The 24603-nt window shown below is 40.7% G+C and overlaps 1 protein-coding gene across 1 annotated transcript in view; it reads left to right on the top strand.

Moving 5' to 3' along the window:
* Positions 1-24603, top strand: part of cenpp (centromere protein P) — a 130719-nt gene that overhangs the window by 41167 nt on the left and 64949 nt on the right. The gene's annotated exons all lie outside the window — the stretch shown is intronic.

Consider the following 24603-nt stretch of genomic DNA (forward strand, 5'->3'; position numbering starts at 1 on the left):
CGTCGGTCAGACAACACATTTAGCAGCAGTAAGACAGACACTGATTATAGGTTGGATTTTATGTGATTACATTGGACTGACCATTAGTTGAATTTACTCTGCTTTCTGGACGGCTCCTCTCTGGGTGATTGATGTTTCAGTTTGGGGTTGATTTTACACACTGGACGGTTTGTGCACATTCTGCGAGGCGGACGGTTGGGAGGGTTTTGTTTTCTCTCCTAAAGTGCATGTGAGCCTTCAGATCAACAACCAATAAAGTCTGTTTTAGATTTGAGAGAAGTGATGCTTTCAAATCTCATATCATGACGGTACAGCTGGATTTTATGTACATAGTTATAGAGACTAGGCTTGGGCGATACCCAAAATTTTATATTGCGATGCTGTTCTGCCAGAATATCGCGATATATAATATTATCACGAGGGGAGGGGAGGTCGGATGTATTTGTATTTCTTCTAAATTACATCAAATGTCTAGGCAAGCAAAAACTACGGCTGTTTGGTGTAATTTGCTCATTCCTGCCATTTCCAGGAAAACAGGTTGATTGTGGAAAAGGGAACCCACTTGAAATACAATGTTTTCCATTCCAACTTTTACTATCCTACCACTAGTAGATTATAGGTTTGTAAGTTTAAAAGTCTGCATAATTTTGATTTAAGCAACACATGGTGCCATGGCTAGGTGGGGGGTGGTACGTGAAATATTGCGATATTCGATATTATCGAATATCGGCCCAAACCTAACGGAGACTAAATGACTTGGTGTACAGAAGTGCAGAACACTTTCTTCAAAAGATCTGAATTGACTGTATGTTTGCAACATGTTGTCTGTTTTGCATGTCAGAATTGACAGGGTTTGTGCCTTTCTGTATGATCATCCTTTATTCCTCCTCCTTTTACACATCATAACCCAAAACACCACTGTTTCCAGAAGCTTGGAGGGTGCAGAGTTTTACTGTACACTGTACCGCTTCATGTAAATAAGAATTTGGGTTGTTTTCACAGGATGATGGATGATTCAGTTTGGGCTGATGTTACACAATGGATGGTTTATTCACAGTCAACAAGAGGAATGGTTGGGAAGCTTTGTTTTCTCTCAAGTCTTGCCTTAAACATGGGGATGTGTGTGATATAGCAATAATATCCATGGGGACAGTCTTTACTGTGATTATGGATATGAAGTAATGTGATTAGGTGCAAGGCAGACTGCTTGGCTAACACTATCTTTTGAGTAATAAGAGTAGCAAGTCTTTGATCCCGCTTCCAGTTCTCTCGCGAATCTGCAGATCTTTTCCCAACACGATGTTAAACCAAACACCATATCTCTCCCTCTAAATAATACTTAGTTTTAATTGAGTTGCGTGGTTAAGTAAAGGTAAAATTAAGAATAAATCTGTGGTCCTGAGATGCTCTATCTAAACCAACTGTGGACGCTGTTCTTGAAGCCGGAGCCAGGAAAGTCTGTCCAGCAGCAGTATTTGGTGTCCTTATTGCTTCCTTCCTGATGCTGAGGTGTCTTGAATGAGAATGCTTTTCAGAAGTTCAGATACTCACTACTGTAAGTTCAAATCGGACTTTGTCTCTGTTAGTAAGTAAGTTACATTGTGTTGAAAAGATCATATAGATCATCTTGACTGCGTTACGATGTAAAAAAAAAAACGAGATTCACATCTCATTTGTTTTTTTTGCACAGGGTCGGGGCCTGTCCGTCTTCATTCATTTCAATTCATTCAGTTAATTTCCAGTGAGAGCTTTCTGTTGTCCGGACAAAAGTTCAACAAAGTTGAACTTTTTCACCGTCCATTCAGCCAATCAGAGGTGTTCCTACGTTTGTTTCTGGAAAACTAGCGGCGAACACAGAAACGGTCCAACTGAAACAAGGATAAAACAGAGAAAGCCTGGTGTAATGTTGGGATGACTGGAGGGTTTTCCAGCTCAGTTTTGAATTTATACTGTAGAGTCTGTTTCATCTTTTTTCTATGAAGCAGCTCCGTTATGAGCAAAGCTTCCTGTTCTTCTGCCTCGCCGCCATGTTGACGCTCAAAACAAACCAACGGACAACCATAACACATGTAAATCCAACTAACCCATCCAGGACAGCACCATGAGGCCGATGAGCTTGTGTCCATCATGGTCTTTCCAATAGATCTGTTGCTCTCTAATCAACACATTCCAGTGACTTTGCTGTCAGCCCCGGCCCCAGGACGGCACAGATGAACTGGGATTGAAAATAACGCTAAACACTGGTCAGTGAAGGGAGATTTTAGCTGTGGCCTTTTAGTCCGTTCTAAAAAAAAAACCCTACTTTGGCAGCCAAGAAATCTGCAAGTGAAATCTGAAATCCCCAAGCCACTGTGGCTGGTTAACGAACAGCGTGGAAATACAACAAAAGGAAAGAGGTTAACAGGTTCTCAGTGGTCGAAGTGAACCCTAACCAGAGCAACGATCCCTGGAAGTTATTGTGAGAACTTTCTGGAAAAATCCCAAAACTCACATCTCAGTTCTTCATCTCTTTAATCAATGCATCACCATGGTTTAATATCTATCAGACTTCCTCAGACTTGCTCTTCAGAAGAGTTATGAAGTGCTTTACAGACAATAAGACATCAATAAATAAAAGCCAATAAGATAAGCACTAAAAATGCCAGATATGAATCAAAAACAGGTTTACGGGAAAAACGGCAAAAAAAAAAAGTATGGCAGAAGTTTCCTAAGGAAAAAGGCCAGCAGATTCCCAGTTATAAAAATGAAGAGACTCTGTTCCCTCAGTGTATTCAACAGCTGTTGAGTAGGTTGGGTAGATTTCAACCACTGTTGTCAAATCAGAGTGATGTTGGGCTTCCCCAGAGCTGTTCTTAAGAAGAATTTGGTGCATTTTTATTGTCGCCAGACATGGTCAAATAAAAGGAAAAAACGACAAGAGACAGTACTTCCCTATAAACAAGCAGAGCTTTGTAACAGTGAAGTTTAACAGCAAAACATTTTAAATAGAAAACATGTGACCATTTCAGCCTTCTCCCAGCCTTCAGGAGGAGAGGAAAAGAAGGGGGCCCAGATATAAACATCCAGGGAAACTGAGCTGGGACTGTTACAGGTGTGTTAGCAATTATGGACACCTTTAAACTTTTACTACTCTGGGAAGAGGGCCAACAACTGGAGAATGTTTTTACTGTCACTAATTTTCTGTACTAGAGTTTGGACTGTCAGGGTGGTATCCCATGGTATTCCATGGTATTCCACTGCATGATAAAGGAACTCAAAGGGGGAAGCCACCCAAAAAACTGATTTCACACAGTTATTCCTGTCATGTTGACTGGTTCACTCTTTCTTCGTGAACATGAACAACTCTTTCTCAAAGTTAGAAACTGTTGAAGAAGAGAAGTAATACAAACTCTGAGACAAAGAAACCCCAAAAGGTTTATAAAAACATCCCAGAGAAAAAAAAGAGTAAAAAAAATTGCGATGACAAAGACTCAAGTGAACTGGGGAATAGAAACCAAATGGCATCAAAACTCAGCAAGCAGGAAAATGGTACACAGAGAACGGTACATACTAGTACTGTACTCAAACTGAGTGAATGTAGTCTGGAAGAGTCTCTTGTGAGGGGACTAGGGATGGGACGAGATATCGAAATTTATATACTGTGTATATATTGCAATACAAAAATGTGTCAATCCGTCTGTTGTGTCAGGAACATGAATGGTGATATCAGCTCCATGTTATTCTGCTGTCAGGAACATGAATGGTGATATCAGCTCCATGTTATTCTGCTGTCAGGAACATGAATGGTGATATCAGCTCCATGTTATTCTGCTGTCAGGAACATGAATGGTGATATCAGCTCCATGTTATTCTGCTGTAGTAATCACTAATGAGACTCTTGACCATCACAGTTTCACAAGCTCTCCATCCAAATTATATTATTGTCACTTTGTAATGACATTTTTAAATTCTTGTTTACATTCCAGCAGCCAATGGCATCGCTAGAAAGATTTGAGTCTCAGAAATAAACAGAATTCTGCACAGTCAGACTTCGTTGTCACTGAACTTTTATTGATCACATCGTATCATGTTGTATTGAATTCTCATGTCACTTATTAAATCGTATCGTGAGATAAGTGTATCGTCCCATCTCCAGAGGGGACCCACCAGAAACAACCCCATGACCCAAAGTTTTATAAACACTTCTTTACACTTATAAAGTAATTACTAAGTAGTACTCTGTTCCCAGTACTGCAGTAACTCCTGTGCTGTTTAAACAGAGGTGAAGTGTGACTGGATGGGCTCTTAACAGACCGGCTCGCAAAGCTCTTTGAAGGCAGCGCTGCTGGAAAGCAATATTCTGCAGTAAGCTCTGGATACAGAGTGGATTTTCCAGCTAGCCGCTCCCAAGATGCTAAACACACCACCCTGCCCCCCCACTCCCCCATGATAGTTCTGCTATAGAACCGATGATTACACTGCTATTGGAGGAACAATAATAATAATAATAGCAAACTTTATTTATATAACACTTTTCAAAATCGACTTTTAAAGTGCTTTACAACAACAAAAATAGTTTTAAAATGCCAATAAAACATCATATGACATAAAGGACACCATCTAAAAGAAGGAATACAATGAAATGGAAAGCCTCATGTCTCCATGAAGTGTTATTTTCAGATTGACACCCTTCACAAAGGGTTTCCCTGATCCATGGACCTTCCTCAGCATGTTAGAGTTCAGGGACAATAAACAGGGGGGATTGTGGGAATGTTTCTGTGCAAGGTGTCTCATGGTTAGCATGGGGACGGGTGAGTGCAGCACATTTTACAAGTTCTTGTGGAATTTTTTTTTCTCCTGCAAAAAGTATTCAACATGCCTTTGGTGTCTTTGTAGATCAGCACATACCAAGCACTCTTTATGCCGTAGGTTTGAATCCAGCTCACAACTTAACTTATTCCATAACAGGAATCTCTCAAAGAAACAATGAAGTGAATATGGGAGCAGGTGAGGGTACTCAGTGTTATTTTTCAGCAGGTAGTTTCTTATATCTGTATGCGACCTGTCCTTTTGAGAACTATTCTTGCAGTAGAAAGAATTAAATGAAAGAATTATCTCATCTTTATTGAAAGAGCAGTTGAATGCAGCACTCTCTTATATTTTAAGCAGATTGTGTCTCACATCTATCTACTGTGTGCTGTTTGTTTTTTCTGTTGCAGTTGGACAGTTCTCTGCCTGCTGCTCTAGCAGCAGGTGAGAGTCGCTCCGTTATTTTTCAGCAGACGGCATCTAAAAGCTAAAACCAGCTAGCTTGTTCCAGAGTGTTGTTGTAATCCTTGAGGTCGCCTGTTCCAAACCCACTAGTTTTCCCTCCATGTAAACACAATCATCTCAGCCGTAAACTTCTTTTCTGGCTTATTTCTTCTGACAGCTGCGCTCGGCTGGACGGTGAGCTGGGTTTCAGGGTGACAGGTGTTGTGAGCGATACGTGACGGCAGACTAAACCCAGCCTAGACAAACAACATACGTCAGTGAATTTGCACCACACACACACACACACAAGCACAGCGGTTTCCGCCTGCGGAGGAGCTTTCAACACGGTAGACCACCTGGCCTGGCGTTAGACAGCCTCGGTCTGCATGGGTCTGGCTGACAACCGACATGATGTATTAAACAACCGCTGAGAGCTGTGTGTTTTGGTTCTGACCGAGCCGACCACCAGCTCTGGGCTACAGACACAAGCACAAGTACTTGGACAGTGAAGTATTTGATTTTAGCTGTTGACTCATTATAAGTGTAAAATGTATTTCAAATCAAAAGATAAAAACAAAACAAAAGACTCTATGCTTTTTATTTTCTTATTGGCCTCCATGTAAAACAATCAAATCATATCTAAACAATCAAAAACAGCAAGAACAAACAACTTTCACTGTCTAGCCTAATACCTAAGCTTTATAAAGACCAACTTTAACTCACCAGCCCAGTACTTGGGCTTTAAATACCCAACTTTATAATTACCTTTGCTGTATAATGTGGCTTTCCATTGTTTGTTGACAAGGATCATTCCCATAAATTACATCAATTTGAGCTCCATTAGTGAAGTGGCAAATCACTTAACTGGTGTTTTACGCCATTATTACTATGTCATATGAACTCAAAATAATGCGCTTATCACTGTATTAGGTAGAGCTGAAAGATATTGACAAAAAATCGAACTGCGATTATTTGACAGAATATTGCAATTGCAATTTAAACCGATTCATATCATCAAAAGCTTTTCGTGTCATACATTTTTTAGAACTTTACAATTGTATTTTTTAAAGAATTTTAAAGAAAAGTTATTTTGTTAAAAACAATCTGTCAGTGAGCAGGATTTACTGAGTTTGAGTCTGATAAAAGGTTTTGATTCATGGACCAAAGATCACCTGCAGCTAGTGTTGTAGTCGAGACCACCTAAACCGAGACTGAGTCAAGACCAAGACCAGAGCGTATCAAGTCCGAGTCAAGACCAAGACTTTGAGGAGGGTGAGACCGAGTCAAGACCAAGACCGAAGGGGGACGAGACCGAGTCAAGACGGAGACCAGACCAATGCGAGTCCATTTTCAAGACCATGTAATCAGAGTGATGGCTCAACATTTACACCATTTCTCTGCTAAAATTCAAAAAGAAAGAAAGCATTATTTAGGAATTTAAGTAAAATACAAATGGATGTACAGTATGTACTCAGTGACAGAAGGCAATCCTTTGATCTGAAACATTGCAATTCGATTTCACCGACCTTTGGAAAGGCTCAAGTGTTAAAACACCCTGAGCACATAGCTTCACTAAAACATTCAAAATTATTATCAGGTTATAGCTGACCCTTGCTTTTATGTCACAATGTATAATTATTTTGATTCCTGAAATGAGAAGAAACATAATTTACTGTCATGTATAGGCTACAAATTGTTTTTATGTTATAGTGTTTTGACTTTGACCAGTGTGACAACTTGCCCCGCTCTCCCCTACTCAATCTGCCAGAGCCCTGTTGTGCAGACGAAAGTGAAACGTAAAATTCAGCGTTTAATGGTTAATAAACTTTCAAACTTAAAATAAGCTAAGTTATTGGTTGCAATTTGAAGGGGAAAGTTTTACATCCAATCACAGTAAAAAATAAATAAATCAGACAATGCACCGGCAGGTAATGATGTTACTGCAATTGTGGTCTCGACTGGTCTTGAAATAAAATTCCGAGTCCTCTTTGTCCGAGACCGAGTCAAGACCGAGTAAAAATGCAGTCGATTCCGAGGCGAGACCGAGACCATCACAATGTGGTCTTAAGACCGGTCTCGAGACCAAGACCGTTCTCGAGTACTACAACACTACCTGCAGCTCTAAAACTCCTTGTTCACAAATCCAGTTCGGACCAAACTCTCTCTTAAGAAATTAATTGCAGCCTCTGCAATTTGGAAATTGCAGAAGTTCATATTGCGCTTTTAATTTTTTTTTTTTAGATTAATTGTTCAGCTCTAGTATTACGTTCAGGTTGTTCAGGTCTATTATTTTTGCCTTGTAGTCTGACAAGTAGTAAACAGCCTTGCAGGAGAAGTATTCTGTCTTCCTGTCTAGTGCAGCAGTTAGACTGAGTCTTTTTCCTTATGCTGAGCCTTGGTTCAGATACTGGCATTCAGCCCTGGAATTCAGTCCCAGAGGAGCTGAAGACGACCTGATGGTTAAAACAGAAGAACTGCAGCCTCCATGAGGAGACCACTACTCCGGCTTTAGATACAACCGGTTACTTTTTAATTTCCACAAACATTGGAAGGAAACTTATGCCGATGGAACAAAGAAAATGGTTTACCAGTAATTGTAAATTGTAACTACATAAAGAGAATGTCTGTGTTCCCACTACAATGATAACTATAAAAACATCCAAAACGATAACAATAACTGTATTTTGGTTTGAACTCAGAGCAAATTTTTTGGATGCAGAAACAACAATAAAACATTTTCAACCAATCAAATTAAAGTTGTAACAAAGAAGGGGGCGGAGCATTCGGTAGGTCACTGCAGCGATGCTTCATCTGCTGAGGAACTGATCAGAGATATCGCTGTAATGTGAACGCTTGAGCAACTATGTATCCTTATAGTTTATATTTATCTTCATAGTTATCCTTCTGGATGTGAATGGGCCTTGAGGCTCTGGGGCCTCGTGTAAAGAGGAAGAAATTGCATTTTCAATGTTGGAGGAACTAAAATTTCAAATAATGCTAGATGGGCTTTGGCCTTTCTAGTGTTACACATTATCCACATAAATAACCAAACTATTATGGTGTATCAACATAAATAATGCTGGTTTTTCATAGACAGAGCACAGTGAACACGTGAAAACGTTGTTTTGAAACATTTGGAGAGTTTCACTATGGTGCCGTTTGGGGTCGTCAACTGACTAAACCAGAAAAATGTGCGTATGCATGGTCTGAAGTTTGTGTGACGATACGCATATTCTCACGTCAAGTTTATTTTATACATCCCGACATGTGCGTGAAAACAGCCGTATGCAACCTTTTGTGATTACGCAATGTTTATACATGAGGCCCCTGGCAGTGTAGGTCTCGCGAAATCAGGTGAGGGACTACGGATTGGCCCCCGGTCTGTCCGCCCTTCTGTCTTTCCATCACACACAATTACTGATCAGATTCTGGCAAACCTCAGGATATAAAGCATGCAGAAAAGGTGAAGTGGTTTAGTTTTTTGTTCAAGCAAACATTAGAAAGGGCAAGATGTGTGATCTGAGCGACTTTGACCGCGGTATGATAGTTGATTCAGCATCGCAGAAACAGCTGCCCTGCTGGGATTTTCACACACTACAGTCTCTAGACTACAGAGAATGGTGCCATAAACAAAAAACATCCAGTGAGCAGCAGTTGACATGACAGTGACTTCAGTTTACTCTGCACAGTCCCCAGATCTCAGTCCAGCAGAGCACCTTTGGGATGAGGTGGAACGGGAGGTTTGCAGCATGGCTGTACGGCTGAAAAATCTGCAGGAATTTGCTGATGGTATCGAGTCAGCATGGACCAAAATTGATAAGGAATGCTTCCAGCACCTTGTTAAATCCATGCTGCGAAGAATTCAGGCTGTTCTGGAGGCAGAAGTGAGTCCTACCCGGTACTAGATAGGTGTAACTAATGAAATGGCTGGCGAGTGTATCAGACACCACTGATCCGATTTTGACAAAACTTGGGGAAATGATGCATCTCACCGCTGCATTCCAGCATTCAAAATGACACTGATTGGCCCAACGAGTAGCTGCAGTTACACCTCAAAACAAGAAGACATATTTGTTACTGATTGGTCCAGACAGGGACTTCATCATCCTTGCGGGATGACGTGTTTACTGTTGTCTTGTGTTTAAAATGCCCTGTAGATGCTACAAAGTACGTTGTCTTTATTTGTATTGGATATCTAATAAAGGCTTATTGTTGAGGACGAGATCTGAAGAGAGTTGAGCAGAGCCACTGATAGTGTGTCCAGTCTTTACTGCAGTGCTGTGTTGCTGCTCCTTCTCTACAGCTCACAAGTGTTGGCTGGAAACATGTGATCTCTTCATTTGTTAGGGTTAGGGTTAGCCCAGCAGGTATATCATTATACACTGTGTGTTAAATGAATAGGATCGTGGTCAATAAAGAGGATATAATCCAACATTGACTTGAGGTAAACATTGAAACACATGGCCAACATCACCAGTAAAATCACCAGTTACTCTAACATGGCTGCTGCTTGAATCTGGAGTGTGCCGACTCTGTCTTTGTATGGCTCTGGGTGGTGTAGAGACAGATGTAGAGCAGATGTTGGGATGCATAGGGAGGAAGGCAGGGATTTAAAGTTTGCTGTTGCACACGCAAGTCTGCCATGCTATACAGGCTGTCCTCTATAAGACAGCTGATTGATAAATTGTGGTTACATTGGAATTATTGTACGTACAGGAATGGATTTCAGGATTGGGTCTGCTTCCCTTTTCAAATCTGTCAGTCCAAAAAAGTAAAGTGCAATTTATTTGTTACTGACCGAGGCTGGATATGACAATGATCTCATGCCAGAATCTTCTCCTTGTTTGAATTTTGAAGAAAATCCACATCCTGAATTGAAATGAATTGAAAGTGTACTCTTTCCTGTTTTATTTCTTTTTTTTTTTTTTTTATTGAAATTTTACAGCATGCTGAGTCCAAGATATTTATTTCCCTTCGGGGATACCAAAGTTTCCTCTCTTCTCCTCTCGTCCACTGGGTTCTGTCAAGGCCAAAGTGAAGACAGGCGATCTGAGCGTTAGGGATTCAGTTCTGTCCACATCGGCCCTATCAGCGGGTCCGGGTTTATCTGTCTCGAGCTTCATCGAGAGCCGCTGCATTCAGCTGGCTTGGATTAAGTCGGATCTGCACCGGTCTTTGGTTCGTGTCACGTTGTGGACATCTCAGGGTCTCCTGTCTCGGCGTGGTGCTGTTCAGAGTCTGATACACCGCACTGTTTACTGTAAAGCTCCTTTCATCAGGCTCTCCAGGCCTGGAAGCTCTTATCCCAGCATGATGTTTACTGTCAGCTCTCTGCTCCAAGAAAACACCTCCATACCTACATTTGCCCGAGGGAAGAGGGAATTCCAGTGTGTCATTCACAGAGGAAAGCATCATTATAAGATTATCTAATTATAAAATTAAAGCACTTGTAGTCTCTTTGGTTGTACAGATGAATTAGAGGAGAAAAATCTGAAATTGTCCTTGTTTAATAAAGGTTCATAAAAATCTATAAAGATGGGGGTGTGCTGTGCTCATGTCAGTGGTTCTCAACCTGCGGGTTTTGAGATAATTTTGGGGGATTGTGAGATGATTTATGGGATAAGAAAAAATGTATTTCTATCATACAAATTCATGTTCATGTCTATTTTTTTTTTGTTGCTTTTTTCTTGAATAGTTTTCAGCCTCTAGGCCTCCTCTGATATCAAATGAAACAACCTGAAAAGGGAAAATGATTCTCTGGTTGGACTGTCTTTGATGGGGGTCGAGAGTAGGCATCACTGTTCAGCCCGTCCACAATGCAATGCTCACTCAGTATTGGCAGCATCCCTTTCCTCTTCTCTCTGTCTGAACTGGTGTGTGTTGACATTTTGATGCTTAGCACTGTCAGCCTTTTATAGCCGGATTTTCCACAACAATAGTGAAATAATGTCTAAAATTTCATGCACAACACAGGTAATCTTAAATTATTTCAACATCATGCACATTAAGAACTGAACAGAGATGACTGATTTTAATTAACAGCATTTATGCAAATATTTTTATGGACCAAGCAGGTAGAACAGACAAGTTTGTTTGTCTCTCATGATTAAATATTTTATTTTCCTCACTGTTTTCTTAGTATTGTGTTCTGTCAGCAGTGTTAGTTTCCTGGTCTCTGTGCCTTTGTGTTTGGTAACACACAGGATGCATGTTCTGATTAAACTGTCAGCTGCAGATACAAAGTAGACATGACTGTTTGGACCAAACCAGTACGAGACATATGGAGAACATTACTGGCTGACTGGGTTCCACTGCTTGGTGGTATTGGATGGTTGTTCTCCTCTGTTCTCGTATGACTACTGGATTTGTGATCCAGGCATTCCTGGCATTTGCCTTCTTCCAGAAAGACAGTAGGGGACAGTTCTTTTTTACCGGCACAAAAGTGGCTTACGCTGACTTTAAATCAGTTTAATGCTAAATCTCAGTAGCTCACAATCAAACTGAGCTTGGTTATTATGTGAGAAAATAACTGACTTTCTGACAGGTAGAAGGCAGTTTGTGTGGCTGGGCTCCTCCCTGAGAATAAAGAGAGCTCTCACTCAGCCTCTGTTTCTGCGTACCATAGATATAATCTGGAAACTTGGTTGAACAGAGGCTGCTATCAATTAATTGGCATTAATGGAAAAGTTGGGATATATGCCTAAAGTCTATGGACCAAATTACAGACAAACCCAAAGTATTACTAGCATCCGCAAATACGATTTACATTTTTACGTTAAATGTTTTTTGAGAAAAACAACTTTGTTTCAGGTGTGTACCAGATTGGTTACCATATTAATGTTATTTGTAGCTATGCTTATGTCGTCTCTGTTGGTGTTCTGCTGCAATCCATCGGAAGTCGATAGTTCCGAGTTGGTATTCCCGACTTCTGATCTAAATGCGTTCCGGTGTGTCTACTCGGGAAAACATGGATGGCCGCAGCAAACTCATGTTCAGGTTTCAGAGCCAACCACAGCAAAGAAACTGCTCTCACCAAAATAGTCAATGATTTGCGACTTAGCACTAATGCCAACAGGGTCTCAGTTCTGGTTCTTTTGGACTTGAGTGCAGCATTTGACACCATCGACCACAATATTCTCATAGATCGTCTCGAGAACTGGGTTGGTCTCTCTGAATGTGTCCTAAACTGGTTCAGAACTTACGTTACAGGGCGGAAATTTTTCATCTGTCTTGGAGATCATGTATCAGAGAAACATGATCTAACTTCTGGTGTTGCACAAGGGAGCTGTCTTGGTCCCCTGCTTTTCTCACTATACATGCTTCCATTAGGTGATATTATCAGAGAACATAATGTCAATTTCCATAGCTATGGTGATGATACACAACTATACACTTCTGTAGAGCCAAATCATGCAGATGCCTTAAGCTCCCTCACTACTTGTCCATTTACTATCAATGATTGGATGAGTACAAATTTCTTAAAAGATTAGACAGAAATCCTTTTGGTCGGCTCCAAAGCCAAAAGGGAAGAACTCTCCACAATACTTGGGAACCTGAATCCCTCGATCAAATCAGAAGTAACAAGCCTGGGTGTTATCTTAGATTCTGATCTAAGTTTCAATTCCCATATAAACAAGGTGACCAGAACAGCATTCTTTCATCTTAGAAATATTGCAAAGGTACGGCCTTTCCTAACCCAGAAAGATGCTGAAAAGTGAACTCACACGTTTGTTACAAGTAGACTGGACTACTGCAACGCCCTCTTTACCGGCCTCCATAAAAAGTCTATTGAGAGGCTTCAACTTATCCAGAACTCTGCAGCTAGATTTTAACAAAAACAAGGAAGCAAGAGCATATCACTCCGGTTTTAGCTGCATTGCACTGACTCCCAGTATCCTTTAGAATTGATTTTAAAGTCCTTGGCTCACTGAGTAGAGCGCGTACCATAAAGCTTTCCTTCCCGCAGCGACCCGGGTTCGAATCCAGCCCGCGGTCATTTGTTGCATGTCCTCCCCCCTCTCTCCCATACCTTCCTGTCTCTCTCTCACTATCTTTAAAAAAAAAAAAAAGAATTGATTTTAAAGTCCTTTTACTTGTATACAAAGCTCTTAATGGCTTAGGACCAGCATACTTTACAGAATCCCTGCTGTTCCATATTCCTTCAAGAGCCCTCAGGTCTTTTTTTTTATTTTTTGGCATATCAACACCTCCCTCATTTGTTGGCCTCTGTAACACTGAAAGTTTTATTCTAGGCGGTTTCTTTTTCCATATAAACTGTGTCAGGCATGAGTTTCTTAAATAATTCTTTGGGGACTTTAACAGGTAACATTTGGAATAAATATATGTATTTGGGTAGTATGTTCATTTTAATACAATTAATTCGCCCGATCAAATTCAAAGGTAGAACCTCCCAACTGCTGACATCCTCCTCTGTTCTGTTAAGAAGAGAAGAGTAGTTTAGGGAAAATATTTTACTTAACCGATTTGGTATCTGAAGACCCAAGTATGTAAATTTCGTAGGACTCCATTGGAATGGCATACTATCCATTGTCCAAGTTTCAGCTTTGGCATTAAGTGGCATGGCAAAACTTTTAATTAAATTAATTTTATAGCCAGAGAAAGACCCATAATCATTTAATGATTTGATAAGAGAAGGGACAGATTAGTCTGGGTTTGTAAGATATATCAAGATATCATCTGCATATAGAGACACAGTGTGAATATTTTCTCCATCCTGAATATCATGGATAAAGGGATTTGACCTAAATGCCACTGCCAACAGTTAAATGGCAATCACAAATAGTAATGGTGAGATGCAACAACAAATTTAGGAGAGATATTTTTATTAGTCTGCACCTGGGCTACTGGGTACCTATGAAGCAAATTAATTAAGTCAAAAAGTCTTGGTCCAATATTCATTCTTTCCATACTTTCAAATATATAATACCATTGAAGTCAGTCAAACGCCTTTTCGGCGTCCAACGATATTGCTAAATAAGGATTGGAATATGCTTTAGAGCAATGGATTAAATTGAGAAGTCTCCTCATGTTGTCTGTAGGTGAGCTGCTCTGAATAAACCCGGTTTGGGCCATTTCCACCATGTCAGGTAGAAATGTTTCCAGCCTTAAAGCAAATATTTTAGAGAAAATGATATTATATTCACTGGACAGTATAAAAATAGGCCTATAAGATGCACAAAGTTTAGGATCCTTAACAGGCTTAGGCAGAACTATAATTAGTGGTTCTTCCAGTGTTTCTGGCAGTGTACCTGTTTCTATGGCATAATTAATCATCATTAACATAGGGTCAATAAGCTTGGACAGAAATGTTTTATAGAACTCTAAAGGGAATCCATCCATGCCCGGAGATTTCCCAGATGCAAGTTTAAATGCCTCCCATATCTCATCTTTAGTGATTTCCCTATCCAAGATGATCCTCTGGTCAATTGTCAAGGTTGACAGGTGGATCTTGTCTAAAAACTTGTTCATCTTCTCCACAGAGAAACCATGGGAGGAGTATAAGAATTGATAATAATTGAGAAAAGCAGCATTAATTTCACTTGGGTTGCTTGTTGTGGCACTTCCTGTTGTGATAGAAAGTATTGCCCTACCTGCTTCCTCTTTACAAATCTGCCATGCCAGCAGTTTGCCTGCCTTATTGCCTTGTTCATAGTATCTTTGTCTTGTTCTCTTCATTGCATTTTCAACCTTGTGAGTAGTGTGTTATATTCCAATTGTTTTGCATTGAGCTGCTTATATATCCCTTTATCTAGTGGTTTAAAAAGTTCCCTCTCTAAATGTTTAATCTCTGTTTCCAAAATCCAGACCTTAGCATAATGTATTTTCCCCTATTGAGATGTCTAAGCTATCATTTGACCCCTTAAATAGGCCTTCATTGAATCCCAAAATATATTTGGGGTTGTTGAGTTTTGGTTTGTATCTATAAAAAAAGTCCAATTTGGTAATTTATTAGATCTATGAAATCACAGTCATTTAATAAGTAAGAGCCAAACCACCACCTTTTTGGATGAGTTGGTGTAAGTGATACAGGCAATGTAACCAATAAGCCTGTGTGGTCTGAAATTGTCCTGGCCAAGTATTCACAGGAAGACACCAGGTGTGATTTAGCTAATGGGATAAGAAAATAGTCTAATCTGGAGTAACTATCACGAACAGGAGAGTAGAAAGAATATTCCCTAACTGTTCTGTTCTTTTCACACCAAATGTCAATCAGTCTGAGTTCTCTCATCTCCTTTAGTAATACTTTTGCACTCTTAGAGAGTCTAGATTAGGGTCTAATACAAGGTTGAAGTCTCCCCCAATGAAGACTGAAGAAAGTGAAATTGTGCAGAGAGAGAGGGAGAGAAAAAGAGAACTAAATGTAGATCACCTGCGTCTGGCAATGGTCCACAGAGTATTAAATAAACATGGGGTAAAGAGGAACCCACAAACAATGAACAACGAGACAAAATATAAACCCGCTGCAGTAGAATTACAAGTAAACAGATCCGCTGGTTGCCATAGTGTCCATTAGACGTGTAAACCCTTTGTGTCCCATACCTGTCAAAACTCGTGGCTCTGCAGAAAAAGAATAGCTGAATGTTATCAATAATAAAAACATAATCACGAAGCACTAGTAGTTCTCAGTCCAGTCATAATGTTAGATTCCACATGATTATTCTTATTCGCCACTACTTGGACGTATTGAAGGTATGTGGATACTCTCTCCGGAGGAAGGGAAGGAGTCAGCTGTGTCCACAGATTTAAAAGCTTTGGTCCCACCGGAGTGCGTCTCGACCTTGAAAGTAGCTGGGTAAACCATACCGTCCTTCACTCCCGCTTGTCGAAGTGGCTTCTTCAGGTAGTTAAAGGCCATTCTCCGCTTGTGTAGAGTAGGCGACAGGTCTGGGAAAAACATGACTTTAGTGTTGCCATAGGTGATGTCTGATTTCTTCTTTGATGCGTCCAGGATTTTCAAGACATCTTTGTAGTGCAAGAGTTTGAGCACGAAGGGTCTCGGCTTCCCTTGTTCAGGTGGTCGCCTCTGTACGGTGCGGTGCGCTCTCTCAATCTCTGGAGTGAACGGTAAACCCAGGATTTCAGGAAGACATTTCTCAAGGAAGGCCACTGGATCTTTGCCTTCGACCCCCTCTGAAAAACCCACAACCCGAAGGTTTTTCCTTCTCTGTTCTCATAATCATCGTGTTGTGAGTATAACTTGGCCACACTAGTATCAAAGCAGGTGGTTGCGTATCAGATGTCACCATGCGTTCTTCCTCTGATTGTTTCCCTCATGTGGTTTCCCAGTTTCTTCATTCCCCCCCCCCCCCCATTTATTAGAGACTAACCAAATATATAGTAAATCTCATGGTCACAAATAGTTTTTATGTATTTTATGTTTTCCCAGTGCCATCTGCCATTTTTTAGGGAATATGATTTGAGTTGCATTGTTTTGGTTTGATATTGACATTACCATGCAGTCCAATGTAATGAACATCAGTTGGTTTATTTAATACGCATTTTCACATATATGAGCAGATATCGCAATATATATCGATAATGAAAAGCGTCTCTATGATTATCATGATATATAATTTCTTCCATATCACTCAGCCCTGCTATGTTCTAGACGTAACTGTGTGGACCAAACCAGTATGGGACATATGGAGAACATTATTGGCTGACTGGGTTCCAGTGCTTGGTGGTATTGGATGGTTGTTCTCCTCTGTTCTCTTATGACAACTGGATTTGTGATCCAGGCATTCCTGGCATTTCGCTTTGCCCAGAAAGACAGAGGGAGAAGCTTTTGTATTGGAACAAAACTGGGTCATACTGAGTATAGATTTGTGCTTCACAGTTGTCAGAATTTTAAGAGGCAAAGTCAAAAATGTTTGTGCTTTAACGAAGATGTCTTATTGGCCTTTTTGTGAAGCTCTGGTCAAACCCCTGACTGGTTAGTAGTGTTTAGGGTAATAGTTTACTGTATTGTCTTCAAACTGAGTTAGATTGCAGGTATTTATGAAGTCTTTGCCAACATAACAGTCAGTAACTCCATACAAAATTAGAATAGTCCAAAATAAATGGCCAAAAAACAGTTTCTCCAGAATCATTTCAGGATCCATTTTAATTGTACCCCAATTTTAGCTTGAGGTTTTGAGCCAGACTTTGAGAAATACCTATGTGCAGTACAGTATTGGTCTATAATATACTGTTTTTTTTCAGTCAATGAATCATACTCGTCCAGTGTTACAGTAGCCGACTCTCACTCTCTGTCTTTACCCCGAAGCTACAGTTACAGTTAGTCTATATTATTGTTTGCGGTCAGAGTCGATGCCTTTTTCATGTGTTTGTGGAGACAGGGGGATTCTGGGAAGTTCCCATGTTAATGTAATTATGTCTGTTTAATAGGACATTGTGGTCTCGAATGTTTCCCTCTGTGCTAATTGTGATGAGGAGAACACGGCTGTCTCCTCAGCAGTAGTCTCCATCTGCATAAAATCTCTTTTTATTGGACTGCTCTTCAAGAACCCTGGCTAAAAGATCTCTATTGGCTAAAATAACAGTGTCTGTGCTTCTGGCCCGAGGCTGTCTGTCGCTTTCTGTCTTTCTCTCTCTGTCTTTCTGTCTCATTTCTGTCTTTGTATCTTTCATGCTGACACATCTTAAACCACTGGATATTAATCCCAGTGCGAACCCTAATCGTAATTTCTAATCCAGTTTAATCCTGAAATTAAATACAAAAGAACCCAAAATAATCCATTTTTGTTTCTGAGGACCAGCAAAACCCCTCTTGCAAGTGCAATCTTAATAAAAGTTAAATAATAAATGTTTTACTATAACTATTACTTTTAAGACTTACAGTATGAAGCTTGCAGCTGTAGTTGTACACACACACACACACACACACACACACACACACACACACATACATTCATCATAGGCCAGGTTTTTCCACTCCAGAGCCAGACAGGGATTGGCTCGGCATCCTCATTGCTCATTTTTCATGTCAGTCATTTCCCTGCAGAAAGCATCACTACTGGGATTCTCTCAGCTGGCTTTTCATGTGAACAAACAGGCCTTTCAGTCTTTGCCTCTAAACATTTTAATTTGGCCGTCCAGCTTTAGTCTCACTTGGCTCTGCTGTGGATGAGTGGGTGGTGTGTTTCATTTGTGTGTGTGTGTGTGTGTGTGTGTGTCTTTGGAGTGTGCATGTGTGTTGAGTGAGTGCTGACAGACTAAATGTCTAATTTGCTCTGTCGGCCTTTGAGAGTTTTGGTGTCGTGAAGTGTTTGATTCAGCGTTCTTCTCTGAAATCGTCCCAGGCAGTTTGGAGAGTGTTCTGACTCCATTAGTTGTTTAGGTTTATTAGTGGTAAAAGTGCAGCGGCTGACAGAAACTGTGCACCAAAAATCATGGTGATGTGTTGGATGAGACCAGCTTTGATTAGACTGGTTTCTGTGGTAAAGTTATGATGATCTGTGATAATTGCGGTTTACTGCTTGGTGCAGTGACTAGCCAGAATGACAAGCCCTCACATTTGGATAATTTGCCCAAAAAAAAAAATCCTGTTATTATAAAATCTGTTTTTACTGGATGGATATGGGCATGTGTTGGTTCCAGAGTGCTGACTAGTACTGAGAGCTCAGTTTGTTTGGATTAACCAGGAACAATAGCATGTTGGTTATTAATTTGCCAGTCAGCTCATTTCAATTCAATTAACAATTGCCAAAGCTCAGTTTCTCCACGCTTTCACCAAGGGACAGTGGGATGTTTGTTAATTAGTCAGTTAAATAGTTAGCATTGCTTTGTTTGTTTTTATTTTCATCTGTGGTTTTACCAAGGGGCAGTGAGATGTTTTTTAGTTACAGAGAAGCTACACCAGAGGGAGCCTGTCTCGTTGCCATCAGTGTCTCATTGGTGTCCATGTCTTGTTGCCGTGGGCGTCTCGTTGCCATTAGAGGCTTGTTGCCATGAGATGCTTGTTGCCGTCAATCTCTCGTCGGTGTCAGTGTCTTGTTGCTGTCAGTATCTCATTTGGTGTCAGTGTCATTGCCGTAAGCGTTGGTTTGCTGTGACGCTCTACAGAGTGGCAACTCCATAGCATTCTGATTATCCACTGCCTTAATTTCATCAGCTATTCCCGACCCGATCCATTATGTGTCATTATGTGCATTCTATGTAAATCATAATCTGGGCAACAGTTTGTATCACATTTAGCTAGTTAGTTACCATGAAACTGGAAATACTATTTGAAAATCGTAGGATTTGCATGTAAGCTATATGCTAAATAATTTTATAGTATACCACTAGAAACAATGTGTTGTTGTCACCTTGTTCATTTTTCCCATTCACAAAATGGAATGAACGCTTGTGTTAGCCATCGGGAGACGGGAGACGGGAGCTGTACGCAGGTGAATCTTCCTGCTATTGGATGAAACGCATCACAGCCAGTGTAGCAGGTCAGCTGTTAAAGGGAGCATCCATTTGATGGTTGACGCCTGCTGGCTCCAGTGTAGCTCGACATTTCATCTTTATTGCAGACTCATGGTCCATAGAAGAAATAAAATAGATAAATAAAATAAATGACAAGTTCTTGTTTGCCATTCAGTACAGCAAAATACAATACAATAAAAAAAAGAATACAATACAAATCTATACAATACAAGAAAAAAAATACAGACTAAAATTACATAAATTCAAATGAATTCTCTATTTAGAATAAGTTTACATACAGGCTTTTACGCCACTGCTCCCTGAGTCTAGATGAGTAGTGAAACAGCTCTTCACAGGGTGGTTGAACCTCTGTGACGCTGTTCACTTCATCTAAGACACATACATCTATACATAAGATTCCTTATGACTGTCAGACATGTGGGAACTCCAGAGTGGACAGATGACTGACTAGCACTATGATATCTGGGAATACGAAGAAGCAACCGCATGGCATCATTATATCACTATGAGCTTCTGCATGCTACTCTTCCTGTAGTTACATGGCATAAGAGGATAGGATTTTTACACAAGTAAAACATTGGAAAGACAGATTTCCTATCCTCACTACTACGGACTATCATTACATTGCTCTTATTGGCATTATATTGTAAATCATAGTTATTGCCGTGCTGTGAGCATATCTTGAGAAGCTCCTGCAGCCCAGCACTGTATGGACTAAAAATAACCAAATCATCAGCATACACAAGATGATTAATGACTGAGTTTCTGACAATACAGCCAGTTCTGCCACCATTCAGTTGTTTCGATAAGTCATCCATATACACATTAAACAAAAAAGGTGATAAAATCCCACCCTGCCGAACACCATTGCTGACATAAAACGGAGCAGATATAACATTGCCCCATTTAACCTGAAAAGTCTGATGAGCATATGAAAGCCAATATTCTGAGTATGTACTTGGGAACACATCTAGCACACATTTTAGCAAATAGTTTTCCATGATTTATTCTATCAAAAGCCTTAGAGGCGTCAAGAAAACACATGAAAATAGAAGAACTTTGGCTTCTATACTTAGCTACTATTTCCTTTAATGCAAAGATACACATATCTGTGGCATGTTTGCTTTTAAAACCAAACTGATTGTCAGTCGTGTTAACAAACCTTTCTAGCCTGGACAGCAAGATTCTCTCTAATACTTTAGACAGAATACTGGCAAGGGCAATAGGTCTGTAGCTTTAGTTTGCCAACTTTGTCCTTGATGACAGGTACAAGCATCTATCACTATCACTATCACCACTGTTCAGGGCTCTGAGATTGAGTCTGTATCTCAATACAAGTATCTAGGAATTGTAATTGATGATTCTCTCTCAGTTAAGCCTCACATTCAGCAACTGGTGAAAAAACTGAAGTTGAAATTGGGTTTTTATTTTAGAAACAAGTCTTACTTTTCCTTCGAGGCCAAAAGGAGACTTGTTGCTGCCGCCTTTATGTCTGTGCTGGACTCTGGCGATGTTTTATACATGCATGCATCTTCACAACGCCTACACACGCTGGATACTGTCTACCATGCAGCACTGAGATTTATTACACATTTTAAAGCCCTTACTCACCATTGCTCTTTGTATGCTCGGGTTGGACGGTCCGCCTTGTCCACCCGCAGACTTAACCATTGGCATATCCTTATTTATAGGGCTATTCCTGGTCTGCTTCCATCTTACCTACGGATCTACATCCTTCAAAAAAGTATGGGAAGTTATTGTATTGTATTGTTAAGGACTTATTCCTACTAACTGTCCCTAAAGTCCGTACTGAACTGGGAAAAAGGCGTTTAGGTATGCTGCTTACCTGAGTCTTCGGGAGCTGGTCTCACTGGATGGATTAAACAAGGTTACTGTCATGGCAAAACTGCTGTAAGTGTTTTGCAAATATAGAACTATTATCTGAAATATCAATTAGTTAGTTAGTTAGTAATATTATACTTATTAGGTAGAGAGATGTTTCTGAGTAGTTTTACCTTGGGACAGTGGAATGTTAGTTAGTTAGTTAGGAGTATTTTACCAGGCAGAGAGTTGTATCTGTGTGGTTTACCAGGACAGTAGAATGTGTGGAATGTCTTTATTTCTCATAAAACCATGATGACTCAGGCAAAGTTAAACCACTCACACTGTCTATAGTTATTACTGCTGTCAGTAATCACACACACACACACACACACACACAACAGAGTAACCCACAAATATCGAGGATACCGTAGTTGGACAGTGGGAATGTGCAAGCATAAAGACTTACATACAGGTACATATACAGCTACATACACTCTCTCTAACACACACGCACACGCACACACACACACACACACATACACACACCATACATGCACACACACACCATACATGCACACACACAGCCAGAGAGAGGATACAGGTTGCATTTTGGACAAAAATACCTTGTTTGATTTCATCCAGAAAATGCAGAAACAAGAATTTGAGTTTGTGGCTTTTGATTTTGTGTACAAAAATGAAAACGCTATTTTCATTGCATGGATGAAATATGCAATCCTTGAACAAAAATGCATTTCATGGACGAAATCAGGCAACACTCGGTGCAGCAAGGTGCCACATGTTTACACTGTCGTCAGTGCATATTTCAAACAATAGATGGCGCTAATGCCGGACTCAGATTACAGGAGTTTTTCGCTGATTTATCCCCGATTCGCCCCTCCCGACAATCGGAGGAGAAATCTGGATCTGGGTCTTGGTCAGAACCGAAGTTCGGCACAGAATATCTGGTGATGTGAGCTGTTTACAAATCAAATCTTAACCCTCCCGAACTGTTCGAAGACGCGTCGGAGCCGCCCCGATAATTTCTAATCTGTTTGATATTTGCGAGTTAAAATCTGCATGGCGACGTCACTTCAACATTGGATAATACAACTTTAACGTCCCGACCGGGACAGCTGACGGTATTGCCTAGCAACGGTAAACCTTTTAGCACTTTTAGCACTAGGCTAGCAATAGCGTACCAACGTTATAACAAACAGATATTAAAACTGACGGCTTTAAATTGTCACCTCCGGTCCTTCGGGACGGACAGCCCGCTTTGCCTACGTCTGTCTCTCCGGCCATTTCCTCATCCAAACTCATCTGGCCTTTCACTTTTCTTTGGTAAACTACTGAACACACCAGAGCAGCTGCTCCGCCTCCATGTTAAACATCTGCCTCCTTCCTCTCCGTGGTCACGTGACTTGTTGCGTACAGCAGCTCCGTCGGGCAAGATAATCTTAATAATATCCTGTAGTGTGTGATGCACCGTCATGTTCTAAACTTGTAGTGTGAGCTTGTTTGCGATTTGAGAGAAGAAAATCGGTTACGTTTCTCCTTATGTGTGCGCTGCAACCCGATTTCAAAATTGGTTAGGATTTTAAAACTCCTGTAATCTGAGCCCAGTTTAAGGTGCTGTGGAAAGCTTGGCATTCTCACTCCAAAAATTACCACCAGGATGTTAACGTGAACGTTTTTTCCTAGTTGGCAGTTCGTATTTACAGGAGTACTTGACCTTTCTACTGGTGTATAGCCTTAACCATATCTCAGAAATTGTTGGTCCCAGTGCACTCAAATCGATGCCTGTGATTGGTCAGTTTACCTGTGGAATGGGGAGCAGCCCTACCTGTTGGACACACTGCCTTAAAGAGAGATTCCCGGTGGAGAACCAGCCTTAAAGAGAGGTTCCTGGTGGAGAACCAGCCTTAAAGTGAGGTTCCTGGTGGATATAGAGTCTTAAAGTGAGGTTCCTGGTGGAGAACCAGCCTTAAAGAGAGGTTCCTGGTGGAGAACCAGCCTTAAAGTGAGGTTCCTGGTGGATATAGAGTCTTAAAGTGAGGTTCCTGGTGGAGAACCAGCCTGAAAGAGGTTCCTGGTGGATATAGAGTCTTAAAGTGAGGTTCCCGGTGGAGAACCAGCCTGAAAGAGAGGTTCCTGGTGGATATAGAGTCTTAAAGTGAGGTTCCTGGTAGAGAACCATCCTTAAAGAGAGGTTCCTGGTGGATATAGAGTCTTAAAGTGAGGTTCCTGGTGGAGAACCAGCCTGAAAGAGGTTCCTGGTGGATATAGAGTCTTAAAGTGAGGTTCCTGGTAGAGAACCATCCTTAAAGTGAGGTTCCTGGTGGAGAACCATCCTTAAAGAGAGGTTCCTGGTGGATATAGAGTCTTAAAGTGAGGTTCCTGGTAGAGAACCATCCTTAAAGTGAGGTTCCTGGTGGAGAACCAGCCTTCCTGGTGGATATAGAGTCTTAAAGAGAGGATGTGTAACCTAAGAGAGAATGTTTATCATAGCTTACACTCTTTCTAATGTTATCTCCCCACCTGCAGTATAGACAGTTATGTAATGTTGCTTATATATTTAGGGGACCCTGACAAGAAAAAGTTTGACAACTTTGTTTGACAACAAAGAGAAGGGATATGTATTTGACGAAGTGAAGTGGTGTGATGTTTAGAGGAAGAGAGGACAGAAGGTAGGAGGAGGAGGAGAGGAATGGAGCTTGGAAAACAGACCTGAATATGTTCTGTTTCTGGGTTTCAAATATTTGAACTGCAGCGAGGGACACTTGATTTATCTCCCCAGGCACTCAAACAGCCTCTAAAGTGGACACGTTCCTGGGAAGATAAGATAAATCAAACACCCCCACGTGGATTTACACATTTTAGCAAAATGTGTCCAACAGCTATTTTCCCTCAAAGAACTGTTAGTTTTGCCGAAGGCCTGGTGAAGAAGAGCTGAAGGAAAGAGGAGGTGGAAGGAGTAGATTGAGTGAAACTTTAATGATCCTTGTGGGGAAATTGGATCATCACAGCAGCAGGGAATAAGATAAGATAAACAGAAGATAATAAGATAAATAGCGGATCACTGAAGATGTGGAG

This window comes from Centroberyx gerrardi, chromosome 5 (genome assembly GCF_048128805.1).
Source record: "Centroberyx gerrardi isolate f3 chromosome 5, fCenGer3.hap1.cur.20231027, whole genome shotgun sequence".
Taxonomy (NCBI): Eukaryota; Metazoa; Chordata; class Actinopteri; order Beryciformes; family Berycidae; genus Centroberyx; species Centroberyx gerrardi.